The following is a 23540-nucleotide window of genomic DNA, read 5'->3' as shown; positions in this document are numbered from 1 at the left end:
GGATGCATCAGCGTGGATCGAACCCCAATACCGTCGATAATGAAGAAGCATATAAACTAGAAAAAAAAAAACCTTGTCATTGGCTGAATGATTATCCTCCCTGCCTTCGAACGTGCTTACCCGGGTTCGATCTCCGTCAGAATCACGAAGAAACATACAGAGTGGCTCAGGAAGAATGTAAGATACTTCAGGATAATGTAGTTTGCGCCAACCTATATCGATTTAACCTCTGTCCGAAATCTAACAGTTGCACAGTGGTCTAAAATCCATATTTAGGAGGACAAATACAGAAAAATGACATGTAAAAAAATGAAATTAAACCCTTAAATTATTTTTCCTATATAACTGAGTAACAATCAATTGATAATCTTAATCAGCGGAGGTGGCTGCATAGCGAGATAAGAAGCCGGTAACATGCCACATTTCGCCACCCAGCATTCTTACTCGGCAAGCGCCGCGAGTCTGCCGTTTTCCTTGTGCTGTAACTCTGTTGTAAGTGGTCGATTCCATTCATATTTGGTACCAACATGTCAAGTAGTTCTTTAGGTATGTAACACTGTTTGTTTGTGTTACATTTAATGTTATTATAGTATGTCAAATTAGCATGAATGGACACAGGACAAAATATAAATATAACCATTGAGTGCAGACTTTGCTAAGGTAGAGAGAAAAAAAAAAACCCTTTGGTTCGTCCAAAAAAGATTTTTTTTTTCACTTCCTCCAGTATTTACCTCTATTTTAAATCTAGTCTTAAGGTGCGCAGATTTGCGGAAGTAATAATTCATGAGCACTATTCTTTCGAGGTGCAGTAGTGCAATTTTTCTCGGTTGCAGTTATTTCAATATCTGTGAACCGAATCTGCTTCCGCAGCATAATTCAGGGAATTCAAGATGACAGCTTGTTAATTATGTACCAAATAAACTTCCCGAGTGCCCAAAAGGTGCAATAGTACCTAAAATGTTACATTTCCCCCCGACAAGATTTTGTCTAAATGCATCCCCCTATAAGGGGCACTTCTGCTTACACCAACCTAAACAGAGTTTGTACACAAAACAAATGTACTAAGTGTAACTACTGTATAAAATTTCATAAAAATCTGTTAGATAGGACAAAAGTTACTAATTTTTTCTAATTGTGCCCCCCTATAAAGGGTAGCTACACTTAGACCAACGTAATGAGAGCTTGTATACAAAACATACATGCTACCTGTAACTACTTTGTAAAATTTCATAAAAATCTGTTAAATAGGAGAAAAGTTAATAATTTTGTCTAATTGTGCCCCCTATAAGGGGTAGTTCTCCTTATACCAACGTAATCAGAGCTTGTATACAAAACATATATGCTACTTGTAAGTGTTTTGTAAAATTTCATAAAAATCTGTCAGATAGGAGAAAAGTTACTAATTTTGTCTAGTTGCGCCCTCTATAAGGGGTAGTTCCCCTTATACGAACGTAATCAGAGCTTGTATACAAAACATATATGCTTCTTGTAACTGCTTTGTAAAATTTCATAAAAATCTGTTAAATAGGAGAAAAGTTACTAATTTTGTCTAATTTCGTCCCCCTATAAGGGGTAGTTCCCCGTAATCAGAGCTTGTATACAAAACATATATGCTACTTGTAACTGTTTTGTAAAATTTCATAAAAATCTGTCAGATAGGAGAAAAGTTTCTAATTTTGTCTAATTGCGCCCCCTATAAGGGGTAGTTCCCCTTATACCAACGTAATGAGAGCTTGCATATAAAACATATATGCTACCTGTAACTACTGTGTAAAATTTCATAAAAATCTGTTAGGTAGCTGAAAAGTTATTAATATGTCCCGCTAAATTTGCATTCTAGACCACTGTGAGTTGGAGAGAAATTAAAGGAAGAAATACTGAAACGTCTTGCGGTTCCGTGTACTATACTTGACGTGTTACGCCTGATCTTATGCACATGGCAGCATCTGAGCACCGCAACGCCAGCGCAACACATGCAACTGAATACACGTTCGCATAGTGAATATGCAGACATGTTTTGTTTATGCATTTTGTGGTGGCAATGCATTGGCTGCTGTTGAGGAATACAAACGACGTTTTCCCAATCGAAGGTTTCCACCTAGCTGTGTGTTTTCTCGTGTTTACCGGATGTTAGCTGAAACTGGCAAGCTACCAAGTGTTTCATTGCGGTCGGAAAGAGAACCGGTACCGGTACCTGATATGAATTTACAATTCATAGAATCCATAAGAAGGGCAACCTTAGTATTTTGTCGTGTGTAATTATTTTATTTTCTTACTGAGTTTGTGCTTAATTATGAGATAAACTTATTGGGACAACACAATATGCAGCATTTTCAATTATGTATCATATCACAATGTTCTAAAACAGCGGTGACCAAAGCGGGTGTCGTGATTACATCGTGTAATCACAGACATTCAAAAGGGTACGAGGAGTTTCCTGTACATTGCTGTGTGTTTCTTTCACGTACTGAAGGCAAGCAGTGGCGGTATCATGTCGCTCTACAAACTCTCTCTCTACAAGCAGTAAGAGAATGAGAAGAACTTTTTTGTTGTTCTGTCGGACTCGCTCAACGGTTCAATTAGGAGTATTGTGACGGCAACGTGAGATTCGATCTCACGACCGACGGAGGAGAGGCTAAGTCGTCCGTGTTTTGGGCGGGTTGCGCGCGCATCTGGTGCTTGCGGAGAGAAGAAAGGGGAAAGAGCGATCGCGGCGGAGAGGAGAGGGGTCCGGATTGTTCGAGTGCTTTCTCTGGAGTGCTATCTGGACGCGCGTCGAAATATCGAGAACTCGTACTTTCCAGAAACTGTGGTGTGAGTATAAATTACGCACGCGAGTGAACTTGGGACAGTCATCCAGTCAGTCAGTCAGTCAGTCAGAGAGTAAGTCAGTGGACAGCAAGCCAGCTTCGAGACCAGAGCGCGACTTGAGTTGTGTCCGTAACTGTGGAGCCTGAAGCCCGGAGTTCGAGTGCAGTGGACCGCAGTTGGGGGACCTGAGTTCGAAGTGCAGCGGATCGTCTCTGAAGGTCTGGGGTTCGAGATTCTGTGAACGCGTGTGACTGAGCTAGAAGAACTAGCCAAGACAAACGAGCTGTGAACTAAGAACTGACAGTTCTGTGTTGTAAATAGTGCTTTGTGAATATTAGATTAACAGTTCATTGTTGTTCGTAATAGTCCAAGTAAATTGTCATTGTCGTCTGTAGAGTGCAACAACGAACGCTGTATTGCTGTGCGGAGAGCAAATCCCATTGTTGACGGGAGTGAAATTAAATTGTAGAGAGTGATAATTATTGTTGAGATAATAAAATTACATTGTTGTTCAGTAATAAAAAAATTTACAGTATATAGAAACATTAATTGCCACTCTGAATAATGTATCATTATTATTATTATTATTATTATTATTATTATTATTATTACTACTGACCACTAAGTAGCCTATGTGTTTCTATTATTCCTCTGTACGTGCATGAATATTGATATTTTTTAGATATTCTCCCTAGAAGGATAAAATTATGTTTTATCTCAATTTTAATCTTCTTAATCTTTAGATGACGGTAACTATTTATAAGTTATTCATTTAATAGTAATATTGTACAAAACCTGATTCAGTATTATGTGCCAACGAACTGTTAAACGCCAGGAATTAACATATCTTAAATCATAGCCAGGAAGAGAAAGATGAGATAAATAAATGTAAGGAAGTCAGCTACCTAATGGGGTTTGAAATATCTCGTGCTCTAAAGCCTTTTAATAGAACAGAATTTCTCAAAAAAGTAATGATTAAAATAGCTTAAATAACTTGTCCATAAGGAGTTTTTAATTTTGAAAAACTACGAATTTCTCGACCAAGTATCAAGAGAAGAATTTAGAAAATTTCTGATTATTATATTCAAGAGGAAGGTTAAAAAAAGAAGCAAGAAAAATCGTATATTATTCACTGGCTCTTGATGACAGCAGTGACATTACTGATACAGCAAAGCTTGAGATTTTTATCCGCGGGATTGATCAAGATGTTAGTGCAGGAACCACCACTGGTTGTAGTTTTCATGCCAAGTACCTATCCTCCGTCTCCTTACTTCATAGGCTGTCTGTCGCATGTAATCACTGCAGCTCGAGTTTTGGTCACCGCTGATCTAAAACTTAGAAATACGTCTATGATGTTTTTCTCCATTAAAAAGTTCGCCCATCAATAACTTTCCAGGCATTACATTTCGAACATAGGTACATGAGGTTAAATCGATGTAGATTAACCGAAACTACATTATCCTCTGGAAAAAGAGCTAAGGAAGAGACCAGTGAAGTGCTCTCTGTGGATTGTGGTATTGTAGGGAATAGAAACATGGACATTACGACGAAGTGAAGAGAAGCGATTAAAAGCATTTGAAATGTGGATATGGAGAAGGATGGAACGTGTGAAATGGACAGACAGAATAAGAAATGAAGCTGTGTTGGAAAGAGTGGGTGAAGAAAAAATGATGCTGAAACTGATCAGGAAGAGAAAAAGGAATTGGCTGAGCACTGGCTGAGAAGAAACTGCCTACTGAAGGATGCATTGGAAGGAATGGTGAACGGGAGAAGAGTTCGGGGAAAAAGAAGATATCAGATGATAATAGTACATTATGCAACGAGCCTATAATGAAGGTAATTAAGAAGTGAGAATGGATATTTATGAAACGACCGCAAGCGAGTTTCATAATTTTCATACGAGCTTCTTAATTACCATTATAGGCGAGTTTCATACGACTTTTTATGCTCGACCATATTTCTAACTTGATATTATTAATTTTTTAGCAATGCCCCGTATGTTGTGAGATGTGCGCAGACGCGAAAGTATTGATTTTTTCCGAGGAACAGATGTCCACATTAACCTTGCTAGGCCATAAGAACCTACAGAGATAACATTGAAATTAAATTAACATTGAAAAACGAGATGAGAAATTGAATTTATTTGAATATTATTTACAATTAACGCTAATTATTATAGTAACAGAACATAACCTTCTGCGACAGTATTGGATTTCCAGCCTCCGTGACTTTTCGCTAATTCTCTTTCGATTGCATATCCGAGAATAAGCGATACTTGCGGTTTTATAACGGTAGAAAGCTGACCTGTCATTGGCTGAACAGTTGTAACCTGAGTCGTCATTGGCTGAAAGACCTGACCTTTAATGAGTAGGTGTACTTTAATGACATGCATTAAAGGTCTGCTACCAGGTGTATAATTACTACATTTCGGCATGGTCGAGCATAAAAACCATTAAGATATATGGATCCTATGCGGAGACAAAGAGGAAGATGAAAAATGGAGAAGACTAGAGAATGCTACGTTGTAGTAAAAGGCCTCTCCTTCAGCAGAAAATTATGAAGATGAATAGCGAATTCCTCGTTAACAGTCCCGACTGACAACCTCATTGGTCCAGAGAAATTTGAAGGATGTTAACCAAAAGACAATAAAATATAGTGGGGTTTGAAATTTTTAATTTATTCTCTAAAAAAACACTAAAATGCGACATACCAAGTTTAATATATTTTTTTCAGGATTTGTTTACATAAAAAACATGGACGACTTCAATGCTGTAAGTTCAACTGACAGAACACATTAATTCACAACTTGGCAACACAGGTTAACAGGATCAGAAGGCAATCACTGCTCCCTCCCATTACATCAATGAGACATTGGCCTAGATTACAAATTCCTTCCACGTCCAGATACGTTTAAGGAAATAAGATTTACGCCTTATAAGATGTCCTTAATCGGTACTCTATCTTCTGTACTACCAAATTTGGTAAAAATCTGTTCACGCATATACAGTAATGTTGAGGGAAGCTTACGAACAACTGGCGGATGACCATGTACGGTTCCTGTCACACAAGAATTTTCCTGATGTAAAGAATTGTCTGGAAGAGGGCTATAAAAAATCTCTGAGTGATTGTATACAAAGGACATACATTAGAGATGTAAGTTTATGTAGCGTGTTAATAATAACAACACTAATGTATACGGGGGGAGGCAAAGGCTAATTGGGATTTCTCGGTCTCTGATCGGGCTAAAAATTCTGGTAGAACTGATATATTTTTACTTTTGCGGTGAATTTCGGTAAAGTCCGGAGGGCCTAATTAGTCAAATTCACTCTCCTCACCTCCACGCTGGGGTCCCCTGGGATCTTTTAAGGTGCGAAAGAGAGGTGTGCGGAAAGCAACGAGAAGCTATGGCATTTATCTTTCCCAAGAAAAACTGCAAACATGGAGTAAAGAGAAGCGAGTAGAAGCATTTGAAATGGGGATTTGGAGAAGAATGGATCGTGTGAAATGGACAGACAGAATAAGAAATTAAACTGTGTTGGAAAGAGTGGGTGAAGAAAGAATGATGCTGAAACTGATCAGGAAGAGAAAAAGGAATTGGTTGGGTCACTGGTTGAGAAGAAACTGCATACTGAAGGTTGCACTAGAAGGAATGGTGAACGGGAGAAGAGTTCGGGGCAGAAGAAGATATCAGATGACAGCTGACATTAAGATATACGGGTCATATGCGGAGACTAAGAGGAAGATAGAAAATAGGAAAGACTGGAGAATGCTGGGTTTGCAGTGAAAGACCTGCCTTTGGGCAGAACACTATGTATGTATTTAATGTATAAAATACAGCGAGATGTTCTGCTATCAATTCATGTCACCTTAAGAATCGTAAGCCAACTCGAATTTGTAAGGCTCTCTAATGGCGGACATAGATGAATTTCATTTTCCGTCGAGTGGGTTCTGATGGTCGGAAATATGTTCACAATACATACCCGAAATTTTAATTTATAATTTATAAGACGTCGAGCAGAAGGATGTGTAGAACAATTTACCGATAGAGTCGTTGCCAAGGGTGCGTCATAGGAGGCTAGTCTACGCTATACACAATGAGATGATGATGATGGAGATTTGTTGGGATGCCACAGGGGAACTGGAGCTCCTGGAGAAAATCCCTGGACCATGGGGTTGCGCAAATTTTAATAATTTATATTATTTTGGACTAAATGAGGTAACATTTCGTACAGACGATATTATTTATATGCTACATGACATGTGTACAAAATTTCAGAGATCTACAGGAACATCATTTTATTTTTACTAACATTTTTTAATATTAACTTGCCTATACCTCTCGATCAGACGCCGTTTGCTACCCCCTTCCACGACTGGAGTTCGATGATACTGACGTAATATACAAACAAATCACTTTACTAGGTATAGGAGGGAAGAAAAGTAGTTCATCCATTTACGTAAACTAGGAAATATTGCGCTTTTCAGTTTGATAATTTTCATTAGGTTTTTGTTTAATCAAAATACAGTACTAAATTAACACTGAGTGTTTTTACTCACGAACTGAGCTGTCCATGTGGACGTATTCATTATGCAGTGTATATTATACTGTCTACAGCACATTAGCGTACAATATTGAGAATGAAGTTAAATTGAAAAATAATCATAATATGGATATTCAAACACATTTTTTAAAATGGTGGCCGTTCATTTCGATACAGGCTTCAGTTCTAATGTGCATATTATCGCACTATAGACTACTGTACCTAATCCCAATTACCAGTTTCGTTCTTCGTACTAGTAATTCATGTTGAAATAATTCTGTACCTAATCTATAAAAGAATACCTTACATACTGTAAATTCAATCGTCACTTCTGCCCGATCCGAAAATATAAAATTACTCAGACATGCTATCTACTGTCCGTCCAAGTGGTTATGTCGCTGGGTCGTAGAAAGGGAGGAAATCACGTGACAGTTAATTACTTAACAAGGCCCTTTTATTTAAGTTATTTTAAACAGTTGTATGATATTACGTAGACGTCCAATTCCTAACAGAAATTAATGTTCTCAGAAAAGAGCTAAGACAGCCCAGCCACTAGCTGGCGAATAAAAGCTGGTGGGGGAAACCGGGATACGACGTAGGCAAATGGACGACAGTACCTTTGCGAAAATGATGCAATATTGAAAGCTCTTTCGTCACTGGAAAACGCGAACATATTTTTGGAACGTACTGTTTACTATGACCGTACGGCTACTATGACTGTATATGCGGTCTTGGATCTGTGTGGAGGACGGTTGAACTTCATTAGTAGAAAGGGTGGGAGTGAAGTACATTCAGAAACACAGGTACAATAATAGTTAAAGCAAAAATAAAATGATGTCCGTGTAGTTTAAACGTGAAGAAAATTCAAATTTCACCCAAGTATATCCTTAACCAAAAAAGGCAGCAGACCACGACTTTCTCTGGCAATAAGTCGGCAACCTTTGAGCTTTGTTATAATTTTTCTTTATTATGATTCGTTTTACATCACTGACTTCTATCAGAAACAGAAATATCAAAATCTGTGATCCAAAAGTGCACTTTTTCCTTATGACGTACAGATGGTTATCTGAACCGGGTGCATTACTCAAAATCATGGAATGCAAAGGGCTCCCTACATCATCTCGAAGAACGCCGCGAATTATTTCCTACTTTGGCTACCAGGTCGGCACCCGGAACGACCTCTGCCCCAATCCGAGATCGAATCTGCAGCATTTTCAGCTCTGCAGCAGCTCATTAAACGGTTTCGGTGCTAATAGCAGGTCACGTAGAGCTGGACACGACATCTCCTGAAGGGTGCTCCCATTTACGATGGGTAAATACAATGGAAGTAAGAGAGATCGTGTTAGAATCCTCCTTGAAAACAATTCCCAACGGTAATGTAAACACCGCGCTTTCATGTAAGAACGTGTTTATTCTGACGTCACTTCGACTGGAGGAGGGTCGAACATGGGAACCTGCAACAAAATCGGGTCGACTCTCCATTTTGAACTTCAAATATGGGAAAATCCCATGAAGAAAGAGTAACTGACACAACTCTACAAATTTGAATCGTATCAGTCGAGAATATTGTAGGAAAAATGGCAACATTGCCTCTTATAGGAGTTGTGTCGATGCCACCCGCAATGCACTCTTTAAAGAACTTCATTTGTTAATCCATGGCCCAGGTTATGATTCTACTACAACATCTATACTAATAATAAATCTGTAGCCGAAATTTTTCTGGTAATTTTCGATTTTCCAAAAATAATTAGTCCTAACATATATAATTAACCACCCTGAAACCGAAAATCGCTTTTTTGAAATTTTTGTTTGTATGTATGTCTGTCTGTATGTTTGTTACCTTTTCACGCGATAATGGCTGAACGGATTTCGATGAAAATTGGAATATAAATTAAGTTCGTTGTAACTTAGATTTTAGGCTATATGGCATTCAAAATACTTTATTTAAAGGGGGAGGGGTTATAAGGGGGCCTGAATTAAATAAATCGAAATATCTCGCTTATTATTGATTTTTGTGAAAAATGTTACATAACAAAAGTTTCTTTAAAAATGATTTCCGATAAGTTTTATTCTTTACAAAATTTTGATAGGACTGATATTTAATGAGATAAATGAGTTTTAAAATTAAAATAACGCCATCTAAGACGGTGCAATGAATTAAGAACAAATGACTTCGTCTATAAGGGGCCTTGGACAACCACAATCGAAACAGGGGCCTTGGACATCAACAATCAAAAGCTATTAAACATAGCCTACAAAGAATGTTTCTGTGTTTGTATGAAGTAATATCAGAAGCTAAATTACCGATTTGTATAATTTATTTATTATTTCACCATTCGAAAGTGTAGTTTCTCTAGATGGACATAATGCTATAATGTTATTACAGTAACGTCTGAGTAAATCGAGGACAGGTAAGATTAAAATAGCTTCTTATGCACAGAAAATATGATAGGCTATTTTGTACATTCGTTTTCTGTATTTCTTAAAATAATATTTATGTACACTCATTTTAATCTCAGAGAATTAACGAACAACGAGACTGTATTGATTAAGTATGCAACTGAACGCATTGTATTCTTCACCTGACATAATTAGGAACATTAAATCCAGACGTTTGAGATGGGCAGGGCATGTAGCACGTATGAGCGAATCCAGAAATGCATATAGAGTGTTAGTTGGGAGACCGGAGGGAAAAAGACCTTTAGGGAGGCCGAGACGTAGATGGGAGGATAATATTAAGATGGATTTGAGGGAGGTGGGATATGATGATAGAGATTGGCTTAATCTTGCACAGGATAGGGACCGCTGGCGGGCTTATGTGAGGGCGGCAATGAACCTTCGGGTTCCTTAAAAGCCATTTGTAAGTAAGTAATAGTACGTTAGCTTAGCAATCCATTATTTTATAATTCAAATTTTAACTATGCTCAATTGAATCGTGTTAAAATACATAAAATATATATGCAATAAATGCAATGCAAAAAAAATTGGGTAATGAGCGAAGCAGATTATCTTGCGCTGTTGTAAAAGTTGTTCCCTGGATCAAACGTCCTATTTTAATTATGTAATTACTTTATATTTATTTCTAACAGGTGCAGCGGAGCGCACGGGTACGGCTAGTTTATGAAATAAAATACGCGGTCTATACTTTTTATGTCAGCAGATCCATCTTCATTTGTTTTTATATTTTAGGAGGTTATATGAATCGTTGCATTTCCTGCAAGAAACCAACCATCCAGCCATCTGGAATGTCGTCTCTTTATACAGACAATTCCAACAATACCGATGACGTATTAATCAATAAATGAATGCTGTATTTTGATGCTACTTTATTTCAGCGATTCATATCTTTATACAAGGGGGCCGTGTTAAAAACAGTTGCTATAGATGTGATTTCGATATCAGATGGACTTGGAAAAGATTCACGTCAAAAGTTCTGTGGCCGGGAGGAAAAAGGTCTTAAGTAAAAATTTTATACTTTTCAGGAGAGCAGTAGAATGATTGAAATTGGTGTCAATTGTAGAGTTTTTTAATTAAGAATTTTTCCCTGGATATTATTTGTTTATATTTCTTCTAAAATAGATAATGTTGCTCATTTAAAAAATTTTCTTGATTATTTCCAAAAAGTCCACACCTGTGGAGTAACGGTCAGCGCGTCTGGCCGCGAAACCAGGTGGCCTGGGTTCGATTCCCGGTGGGGGCAAGTTACCTGGTTGAGGTTTTTTCCGGGGTTTTCCCTCAACCCAATACGAGCAAATGCTGGGTAACTTTCGGTGCTGGACCTCGGTCTCATTTCACCGGCATTATCACCTTCATCTCATCCAGACGCTAAATAACCTGAGATGTTGATAAAGCGTCGTAAAACAACCCACCAAAAAAATCCAAAAATAGCCGCACTTAAGCCCTTTTAAGACTAGATTCCAAACTGAGTAGAAGGGACTATTAAACATAAGACCTTTTTCATGTCAAAATAAATGAGAAATGTAAATTATTAGGAATGCAAAATGGGTCTTAAACAATTATAGGACTGTTTACCTGGTGCTTAAAGTTTTAAACGGAAAGGACATCAGTATGTGATAAAATGGCTAAAATACAAGTTAGACCTTTTTAATAAGGAAGCATGGAAAGTAAACATGTGATGGTTTGTAAGGAATAAAGTATTAAATATTCTTGAGTCATTTATTCTGTGTGTGCTCGATTCAAAAAGTACTTAGGACATTTGGTAACGCTCTATAAATCCAGTCAGGAGTCTTATTTGACTTTAGCCGTTTTACCAGATTGCAGAGAATTGTTTCCGCTTTCAGAATATATAAAAATCTCATTTTCACAAAAAAAAATGACTTAAGACCTTTTTCCTCCCGGCCACAGAGTTATAAACGTGTAAAAGTTTAATGGAAAAAAATATATATTGCACTAAATTTCAATTTAATCAAAAAGAAATAAATCTATACAAATGGAAGTAATTAATAAATTGAGGCCTGTTAGTGTGAGGAGGAAAAAATGTTTTGGTCCAGGGGTAATTTCTTATTATAATGAATTTCTTCTACACCGTGTGCATCTTTGGTGCAAGGAGCACCTGTTAGTAGCTATACAGGGTGTTTCAAAAATACAGGGCATAATTTCAGGTATGTATTTCCCACATGTAGACAATCAAAATAGTTCATTACAACATGTGTCCGGAAATGCTTCATTTCCGAGTTATGGCCTTCACAGCATTGAAATTCACCGGAACGTTTTTCTTTCCGCAGGTCGTTGCCGTTAAAGGAGACATTAAGAGGGCACTCTGACAGTTCATTCCGAGGCGAAGGTTACATTCAGTGTTGTGTAGGCGTTAGACTGTGCGACATGTATTCAAATCAAGAGCTGGCAGAGATACACTTCATGTACGGTAAGGCGGACGGCAATGCTGCGCTGGCTCGTCGTTTGTACCAGGAGAGGTACCCACAGCGACAATGTCCAGATCGGAAGACATTTGTACGTCTCCATTACCGTCTGTGCGAGTATGGAAAATTTAACTCTCCTGGTTTGGGAAGGGGACGACCAAGATCTACAACTCCAGAAGTACAGGAGGAGATTCTGGAGGCTGTGAACATGACTCCTTCTATCAGCACACGAAGGGTAGCGTTGCAAGTCATTGTTCCTCATACGACTGTCTGGAGACTGTTGAAAGAGTATCAATTGTATCCTTATCATTTGCAACGTGTACAGGCCCTGTCACCAGCAGATTACCCTGCACGAGTTAGGTTCTGTCAGTAGTTCTTGCAGCAGTGTGGTGTAAATCCGAACTTTCCTACCTTAGTAATATTTACAGATGAAGCACAGTTCACACGGGATGGCATAACAAATTTCCACAATCAGCATGTATGGGCGTATGAAAACCCACGTGCAACTGTTCCATCTCATCACCAGGTGCGGTTCTCCCTCAAAATGTGGGCCGGTATCATTGGTGATCGATTAGTTGGACCCCATGTACTTGTAAACAGACTTACGGGGCAGGCGTACACAAACTTCCTGGAAAACACCATACCTCATGTTTTAGAAGACACTCCACTGATCAATCGTCAACACATTCACTTCTTGCATGATGGCGCTCCTGCACACTTCAGTCGTACGGCTCGCCGGTACTTGGATCGAAGGTTTCCTGATCGATGGATAGGTAGAGGTGGCCCAATTGCTTGGCCTCCACCCTCACCTGATCTGAGCCCTCTCGATTTCTACTTGTGGGGACATTTAAAATCATTGGTTTATTCGTCTCCGGTGCCTGATTTGGAATCCCTTCGGAATCGAATTGTGGCATGTTCTGAGGACATACGCAATACTCCTGGAGTTTGGGATCGTGTTCGCAGGTCAATGAGACATCGATGTGAGGTCTGTATTCAAGCAGGAGGTGGACATTTTGAACATCTTCTGTAATGACAACGACCTGCGGAAAGAAAAACGTTCCGGTGAATTTCAATGTTGTGGAGGCCATAACTCGGAAATGAAGCATTTCCGGACACATGTTGTAATGAACTATTTTGATTGTCTACATGTGGGAAATACATACCTGAAATTATGCCCCGTATTTTTGAAACACCCTTTATATCTAAGGGAAAAAAGTGTCTTAGTCCAGGGTAATTTCCTATTATAATGCAATTTCTTGTGCACCGTGTGCACCAGAGTGCATTACCTCCTAGTGTAAGAGAAAAGTGTTTTTGTCCAGGGTATTTATTTTTTTAATACAATTTCTTCTGCACAGAGATGCAAACGACATGACTGTTGATACGGATGCAATGGAAACCATCCTAGAAACAATTGAAAAGAATTCTGACTTTCGCGGTAGCCACCATTGTTGTAATGTTCCTATGTTCCTTGAAGATATAATATTTTTACCTTTTTTCGTATTGAAGAAATGCTTGAAATCCGGATCGATAAGTAATAAATATCATGATATGCAATACAGGATGGACCTAGATAATGTCACAAATTCAGGGAGTTATTCTTTGACATACTTCAAACAAAAGAGTTTAATACAATTTTGCTCGTTTTTGTTTTCTTTTAGAGATAAAATTGTTTTACACGAAACATTTCATAGCGTGTTTTAGGAGATTTAATTCCCAATATGCTCAGTCAATTTAATACAGCAGTGTATTATGATAATAAATGATTGAAAGAATTTTAGTTTTGTCCTTTAATTGTGCAGAAATTTGATCCAAACAAAAAGTTACATTTGTTCAGATCAAATTTCTGTACATTTAAAGGACAAAACTAAAATTTCTTTCAAACATTCATTATCATAATACACTGCTCTATTAAATTGACTGAGCGTATTGGGAATTAAATCAGTGGGTTTCCCAAAACACGCTATGAAAGGTTTTGTATAAAAACAATTTTTATCTTGAAAAGGAACCAAAAACGAGCAAAATTGTATTGAACTTGTTTTTGTTTGAAATGTCTCGAAGAATAATCTTGTAAAATGCAATTACGTTTTAATACCATTTCGCCTATTTTTGTCAGTTTTCAAACCGTACCGTTAAAACGAAAGAGATTTGTGCACAATATCTTGCACCGTTTACTTTACATTATCTATTTTAGTAGAAGAAGTTGCAGAGGCAGATACGTTTCACTTAAGCAACTTTCGAGCCCAGACTCATATAACTGTACAAGATTTATGCAAGACTTTCTTTCTTCCAACTTTGTAAAATATTCTGGAAAGAACAGCGCAAACCAACTTCTTAAAGTGGGGTGAGGGGATGGAGGTTTAATTTTCAATTTGAAGGACCAACAGAGCGGAAGAAAGTCGGGGTAATTTTAATTTCAAACGCCGATTCGTATACACCTTGTACCATTTCGCCACAGCTGAGTTCAACTCCGGTGTCACAAGTTGGAGACGCGGCGTTGCGTAACAGAAACCGGTGAGCTGAGGTTTGTGTACCCTATGATAACCGGTTCGACTCCGTCTGCTGGGAGAGGGGCACCGTCTGTCAACAGACCTCCCTATCACGTCCCGGTTAGAATTAATTCAGAATAACAACAATCGAACAGCAGTCCTTACGTAAAGCTGAAGTCATTGAACAGATTCAACGAGCATATGGCGTCACAAACACGAACTGCAGTGAACTCTCTGTTTCTCCTATCGTGACTACAAGGCAGCCTACAAACCAAACTCTAGAATTACGGTCTTACTAATAAAAACTCTATATACAGACGTTTAACTGTCTTATAGAGGGACATCATTTTATTTTTACTAACATTTTTAATATTAACCTGTCTATACCTTTAGAGAACCGGAAACACCGCTTACTCCCCCCTCCAAGACTGGAGTTCGATGATACTGGCGTAAAACACAAATCACTCTACTAGGTATAGGAAGGAAGAAAAGTAGTTCATCCATTTACGTAAACTAGGAAATATCGCTATTTTGAGTTTGATAATTTTCATTAGGTTTTTCTTCAATCAAAGTACAGTACTGTATTAAGAATAAGTGTTTTTACTCACGAAGTGAGTTATCCATGCGAACGTATTCATTATGCAGTGTATATTATACTGTCTACAGCACATTAGCGTACAATATAGAGAAAGAAGTTAAATTGAAAAATAATCATAATATGAATATTTAAACACAATTTTTAAAATGGTGGCCGTTCATTTCGATACAGGCTTCAGTTCTTTCGTGCATATTATCGCACTATAGACTATTGCATCTAATTCCAATTGCCAGTTTCGTCCTTCGTACTAGTAACTCATGTTGAAATAATTCTGTACCTACTCTACGTACTGTGAATTCAATCTTCACTTCTGCCCGACCCGAAAATATAAAATTAGTCAGACATGCTATCTACTGTCCGTCCAAGTGGTTATGCCTCAGGATTGTAGAAAGGGAGGAAATCACGTGACAGTTAATTACTTAACGAGGCTCTTTTATTTAAGTTAAATTAAACAGCTGTATAATATTACGTAAACTTCCAATTCCTAAGAGAAATTAATGCTTTCAGAAAAGAGCTAAGACAGCCCAGCTTTTACAGAGGGGCGAGCAGAAGCAAGTGGGGGAAATCGGGATGCGACGTAGGCAAACGGACAGTACCTGTGCGAAAATGTGATTCAATATTGAAAGCTCTTTCGTCACTGGAAAACGCGAACATATTTCTGGAACGTACTATACCCAGTAACTCAGTACTGCTTACTATCTGCGATCTTGGTTCTGTGTGGATATGGAACTTCCTTAGTAGAAGGGGTGGGAGTGAAGTACATTCAAAAACTCAGGTACAATAAAAATTGAAGTAAAAATAAAATGATGTCCCTGTACTTATACAATGAGTAGCGCGTTTATAAGTCGTGTGTAAATTCCTTACTAAAAATCACTACATACGTCGTGTATAACAGTACAACTGTTACACAGCTACGTCATAGTTTCGTCATTACTTCGTTACGAAAGGTAATAGAATATCTGAGGTTCTCTATTGCATCCGGTAGTGCGCTCTAGTGTGGCGTGTTAAGTATCGATAGTACAACTGACTCTAATCGATTGCCACACTATATTTTCGTCAAAAGCTATAGCAATATTATCACATTCTACTATATACAGTCACGAAGCTTGAGTTTTGAGGGTGCTAGAAACAATAGACTGTGACGGTACTATTTTGCATTGCCTGTAATGAGGCGATATTAGCGATCCTAGTGGTGAACTATCTAATGTTTGCATATTTACTACGTATTGAGCTTCGCGACTGTATATACTAGACTGTGATATTATTCTAATTATTCTGTGCTCTTTGGTTTGTTCTTCTGTGGTTACTAGGCAACTATCATCATAAAATGACAGTCGATACGAACAGCTGTTAGAGGGGCGGCCATTTTTTCTCTATATACAACGCTTAAACAAGGGGTTTCGTGTATATAACTACTGCAAAGGAATTCCCATTGTATAGTTACAGCCTGTTTATAAGTCCATAGCTTTTTCACGGTTTATTAGTAACGTTTTCTGTCTCAACGCTGCGTAAGTCTCGTATAAAAACTATACACGGTTTATTAGTAAGACTGTTAATGTATTTCATTTATATACCTGTATACCACCATTACAAGCTCGGCTGTATAGAATAAGGACAAAATCTACGGATCAGAAACATACACGTTGGAGTTGTACACAATGCGTATTAGAAATAATTGTAATTGTCTATTTTTGGAAGAAACTACAGAAGTTAAATATGTACTACCATTCATCAGAACAGTTGGAAGAAGAGCAGTTTGGCTTCAGGAAGGGAAAAGGTACGAGAGATGCAACTGGACTGCTACGAACAATCGGAGAAAGATACCTAGAGGAGAATAAATAAGTGTATGTAGTATTAGTGGACTTAGAAAAGGCCTTTGACGGAGTGAATTGGAATAAACTGATGGAAATCCTAAAGAAAACTGGTGTGGGTTGGAAAGACAGGAGGCTGTTCACTTTTTATTTTAGTACGTTATTTTACGACGCTTTATCAACAGCTTAGGTTATTTAGCGTCTGTATGAGATGGTGATAATGCCGGTGAAATGAGACCGGGGTCCAACACCGAAAGTTACCCAGCATTTGCTCATATTGGTTTGAGGGAAAACCACGGAAAAAACCTCAACCAGGTAACTTGCCCCGACTGGGAATCGAACCCGGGCCACCTGGTTTCGCGGCTAGACGCGCTGACCGTTACTCCACAGGTGTGGACGAGGTTGTTCAGTAATCTTTATATGAAACGAGTTAAAGTCAGGATAGGAGAAGAAATGTCAGAAGGAAATTAAATTGGGAGAGGAGTACGTCAATGATGTCCTTTTCCTTTATCACCTACCCTGTTCAACATCTACTTGGTGGATTTAGTGCAGAACTGTTTTCAGAAAATGGGAAGAGTGATAGTATGAGGAAGAAAAATGCACTGCATAAGATTTGCTGATGATATGGCGTTGTTAGCAGAAGAGGAGATCATACTAAGGGATATGCTATTGGAGCTAAATGACAGCTGTGAGCAGTATGGGATGAAGACCGTGGTCATAGGAAGAAAAGTAAGGAAGGTAAATTTGCTAATTCTAAATGAGGCAGTAGAGCAAGTGGACGGCTTCAAATACTTGGGTTGTACTATAAGCAGTAACATGAGCTGCTGCCAGGAAGTCAAAAGGAGGATAGCAATGGCAAAGGAAGCTTTTAATAGAAAAAGGAGCATCTTCTGCGGACCTCTAAAAAAGGACTAAGGAAGAGACTAGTGAAGGCTTTATGTGGAGTGTGGTATTGTATGGGACACAAACATAGACATTACGACGAAGTGAAGATAAAACGACTAGAAACATTTGAAATATGGATATGGAGAAGAATGGAGCGTGTGAAATGGACAGAATAAAAAAACGAAGCTGTGATAGTGGATGAAGAAAGAATGATGCTGAAAATGATCAGGAAGAGAAAAAGAAATGGAATGGGTCACTGACTGAGAAGAAGGATGCACTGGAAGGAATGGTGAACGGGAGAAAAATTCGGGGCAGAAGAAGATTTCAGATGATAGACGACATTAAGATATATGGATCACATGAGACAAAGAGAAAGGCAGACAATAGGAAAGATTGGAGAATACCGAGTTTGCAGTGAAAGACCTGCTTTTGGGAAGAAAACAATGAATTAATGAATTAATTAATATTGCACAAATCTATAGCTAATTTCATTGTTTAACTTTTTTCATAAAAATCGCTGTAAATATAAATTCATTACCGCCCTCACATAAGCCCGCCATTGGTCCCTATCCTGAGCAAGATTAATCCATTCTCTATCATCATATCCCACCTCCCTCAAATCAATTTTAATATTATCTTCCCATCTACGTCTCGGCCTCCCTAAAGGTCTTTTTCCCTCCGGCCTCCCAACTAACACTCTACATGCATTTCTGGATTCGCCCATACGTGCTACATGCCCTGCCCATCTCAAACGTCTGGATTTAATGTTCCTAATTATGTCAGGTAAAGAATACAATGCGTGCTGTTCCGTGTTGTGTAACTTTCTCCATTCTCCTGTAACTTCATCCCTCTTAGCTCCAAATATTTTTCTAAGCACCTTATTCTCAAACACCCTTAACCTATGTTCCTCTCTCAAAGTGAGAGTCCAAGTTTCACAACCATAAAGAACAACCGGTAATATAACTGTTTTATAAATTCTAACTTTCAGATTTTTTGACAGCAGACTGGATGATAAAAGCTTCTCAACCGAATAATAACACGCATTTCCCATATTTATTCTGTGTTTAATTTCCTCCCGAGTATCATTTATATTTGTTACTGTTGCTCCAAGATATTTGAACTTCTCCACCTCTTCAAAAGATAAATTTCCAATTATTATATTTCCATTTCGTACAATATTCTCGTCACGGGACATAAGCAGAATACTAAATTTCTACTAAACTACTTTTAACAACATCTAACACATAAACGGTCACTAAAGTGACAATACCACCACGAAAGCTTGCTGAAGACAAGGTCAAATGATATCGTTTGTTATTCAACACGTAACTCTGAAGTTTGTTTATTAATTGCGACATCACAAGCCAACAGGAGGCTGTTTTTACAACATGTATAATGTCTGTTGTCATCACATCGTAAATAATCTGGGAACATAATATTATCTAATGATCTGAGAGAAAATTTCCGAGACCATACCTCCCTCACTATCTCTCTCTAGAAACGTCATAATAAATCATAATTTTAAAGAATACTTCAATAAATATGCATCTAGGTAGGTAGGTCCCCTACTTTTTCTAGTGTTTATAAATGATCTTGCCCCCCTAATAAAATATGTAGGTCATCCCATATTATTTGCAGATGACACAAGTATAGTAATTACAGCCAATAACTCCAACACATTCCAATCTTCAACAGAGGAAATTCTCTTCAAAATATGTGACTGGTTCCCAATCAATCAATTGGTATTAAATTGTAACAAAACTAACATAATTCAATTTAAATCATGCCTAAATTCAACCTCGCAAATTTCTAGCGCAATAATTAACAACAGATCCCTATTAGAAACAACAACAACAACCAAATTTCTTGGATTAAAAATTGATAATGTGTTAAATTGGAAAAATCATATTAAAGAAATTACCCCCAAACTAAATTCAGCTTGTTTTGCTATTAGATCTATGCAAAAGATAGTAAATATCAATACCTTAAAAACAATATACTTTGCATACTTCCACTCGGTAATGAGTTTTGGAATAATATTCTGGGGAAATTCCACAGATAGTAACAGTATATTTCTATTACAAAAAAGAGTAATTAGAATAGTAGTAGGTGCCAAATCTAGGGAATCGTGTAGGACTATTTTAAAAAAACTACAAATAATGCCCATGGTTTGTCAGTATATCTTTTCATTAACAATCTTCCTCGCATGTAATCGTGAAAACTTTGTAACTAATTCAACAGCTCATAGCATAAATACACGTAAAAAAAATGACTTTCATACTCCATCGGGAAGTCTATCGTGCTATCAAAAAGGAGTGCGTTATATAGCAGTAACAATTTTTAATAGCCTTCCTATCGATATAAAAAATGGAACTCAAAACATAAAATTATTTAGGGCCAAATTAAAGAAGCACCCAATTTCTCACGCCTTCTATTCTGTAGGTGAATTCATGACACTCAATAACACTTCATGAAATTGATACTAAAACTTTGTGTTGTACTAGTAGACTATATTGTAAATCTCGTCTGTATATATTTCATTTAGACTGTGACTATAAATTAAGTTTTTTGATTTGTTCCGTATTCTAGCTGTAAGCAATGTATGAATACCATGGAATGTTAATAAATACAATACAATACAATACAATACAATACAATACAATGCAATACAATCTGTGTATTTCTGTCATTATAAGGTAAACAATTTCAGCCTCCAGGTAATACAGAAAAAAAGTTCTAGCCTACACCTAAGGAAAATACAGACCACAACACAAGTAAAAAAAGAAGATGAAGATACTGAGACGAAAGAGGGGAATATTCTTACCTTCGAGCAGATTGCCTTGTCTCCCCTTACTGTAGAAGATCCAGTCTGTTCTCCCTTCGCTGCAATATCTTAACACTTACAAGTGGATACTTTCCTCGGCCTGTTTATTAATAACACGTGTATCAGTACACACTTCACACAACACGATCCACTTGTACTAAAGTGCACTTCACTCCTATAAACCGCGTCTTCGTTTTCTTTTACTCGAGACATAAAAGAAAGAACACGCGAAAAAAATTAATTTGTCACTTATTAACACATAAACAATTGATTATTTAAGCGTTCCACCGCAAGCTTACCTGTTTCTCGTGACATTGTGTAAACAATCACAACCAAATTACTGAGGAGTGGCGCACACACATTCTCGAAACACACAGATGTGCGCTCGAGACGCTCAAACAAGCCACCTTCCCTTGCACAAGCAACGGCCACTTTCGTTCGACTGGATGTCGAGAAGTTTTTACATCGCGATGCTGAGCTTCACAGCGGGATATTGCTGTACCCTACTGCGCATGCGTGCGGCGCGTCAGCCTAGGCGATTCATTGGTTCAAACTCCCGCGTGTTTACTACGTGTATTATTCTTATTGAAAACATTATACTTCCGCTGTTTTGTAAACAAACGTTTTTTATGAGTGTGAATGTTTTGGAATGACACAAGCAAAGGTTCCGCTCCATTAAGTTGAGTATTTCCGTATTCTGGGTGATGATGTACACCCACAATGACTTCCGCTTCATCGTCACCTTCACACCATCTTCTTTGCAGTTTTCACTTGGAACACCTCTCCGTTTGGTTCCCAAGCTGAGAATGGCTGACGTTGCAAACTGAAATTAAAATATTAGGACTCTTACAATTAACTAGCCGTACCTGTGCGCTCCGCTGCACCCGTTAGAAATAAATATAAAGTAATTACATAATTGAAATAGGACATTTGATCCAGGGAACATTCGTGTTTGATATAAGGATAAATCGTTTATTATGTTACTTAATTTAAATTGTATTTAAAATATTAAAATGCGATCATTTTGATCCAGAGACCACTCATTTGGTCATAAAAATTATTTTAGGAAATACAGGAAACGAATGTACAGAATAGCCTATCAAGTTTTCTGTGCATAAGAAGCTATTTTAATCTTACCTGTCCTCGATTCACTCAGAAGTTACTGTAATAACATTATAGCATTATGTCCATCTAGAGAAACTACACTTTAGAATGGTGAATTAATAATTAATTATACAAATCGGTTAATTTAGCTTCCGATATTACTTCATACAAAGACAGAAACATTATCTGTAGGCTATCTTTCATGGCTTTCGATTGTTGCTGTCCAAGGCCCCTTATAGACGAAGTCATTTGTTTTTTAATTCATTACACGGCCTTAGATGGCAGTTATTTTAATTTTAAAACTCATTTATCTCATTAAATATCAGTCCTATCAAAATTTTTCAAGGAATAAAACTTATCGGAAATTATTTTTAAAGAAACTTTTGTTATGTAACATTTTTTCACAAACATCAATAATAAGCGAGATATTTCGATTTATTTAATTCAGGCTCCCTTATAACCCCCCTTTTAAATAATGCATTTTGAATTCCATATAGCCTAAAATCTAAGTTACAACGAACTTAATTTATATTCCAATTTTCATCGATATCCGTTCAGACATTATCGCGTGAAAAGGTAACAAACATACAGACAGACAGACAGACAGACATACAAACAAAAATTTCAAAAAAGCGATTTTCGGTTTGAGGGTGATTAATTATATATGTTAGGACCAATTATTTTTGGAAAATCGAAAATTACCAGAAAAATTTCGGCTACAGATTTATTATTAGTATAGATTAAGCCTCGGATTTTCAGATTAAAAAAAGGATGAAAAACGAGCTTTGAGATAGTTCCGGTGATTTTGGAAATGAAAATGGTCGAATTTGTAACAGATTTCTTGCGGAGATGGATTTCAAAAGTTAAGGATTTTAGGGGAAAATTTCAAGAAAAGAAAATTATAAGGAAATATGGCAAATTACGTGTGAATTGGGAGATGGGTGGTAATGGAAGTGCAAACGTTGTGCTTTCTAGTGAAGGAAGCAAACGTAGAGATATAATAATAATAATAATAATAATAATAATAATAATAATAATAATAATAATAATAATAATAATGGTTTATTTAACCTGGCAGTGTTAAGGCCATACAGCCTTCTATAACACTCAACCAGGAGTAAAACTGCGTTACAAAAAAACACTACAAATTTACAAAGTACACTACAGTTTTACACACAAAACTGAATAAGATAATAACAATGTAATGTAAACAACAAGTAAGTAGAAATCAGACATAATATACAGGGTGTTAAAAATAATGTTTACAACGTTTCAGGGATGATAGAGGAGGTAAAAACAAACGTCTGTTTTAAGTGACAAAACTTTAGCAGATGCGCCGTTTTGCCGCTAGATGGCCTGAAGGATAGATGACTTGACTTCCATCACAACACACACTGGTTAGTTCTGTTTGTGCACGACCATCTTGTAGGGCCTTATCTGTTACCAAACACTCTCCGTGGTGGTATACCTTATTTTATTTCAAGGAGTGCAGTTCGGTGGCTCCTTTGAACACCCACTTACCGATTTATGACTTCCTACACAAACACATCTGACAATTCCATCCTGTCCCCTCGTCCCAACATTGCACAGTTGCCACAAT

The 23540-nt window shown here is 37.4% G+C and overlaps 1 protein-coding gene across 1 annotated transcript in view; it reads right to left on the bottom strand.

Annotated features, from left to right (window-relative positions):
* LOC138696965 (pleckstrin homology-like domain family B member 1) overlaps positions 1–21288 on the bottom strand; it is a 733810-nt gene extending 712522 nt beyond the window's left edge. The window contains exon 1 of the mRNA XM_069822500.1: positions 20837–21288. The gene's annotated coding sequence lies outside the window, so the exon portion shown is untranslated. The remainder of the gene's footprint in view (positions 1–20836) is intronic.
* Between the last annotated feature and the right edge of the window lie 2252 nt (positions 21289–23540).

This window comes from Periplaneta americana, chromosome 3 (assembly GCF_040183065.1).
Source record: "Periplaneta americana isolate PAMFEO1 chromosome 3, P.americana_PAMFEO1_priV1, whole genome shotgun sequence".
Lineage (NCBI taxonomy): Eukaryota > Metazoa > Arthropoda > Insecta > Blattodea > Blattidae > Periplaneta > Periplaneta americana.
The sequence above is the reverse complement of the archived record's forward strand: the minus strand, read 5'-3'. Positions and strand labels throughout refer to the sequence as shown.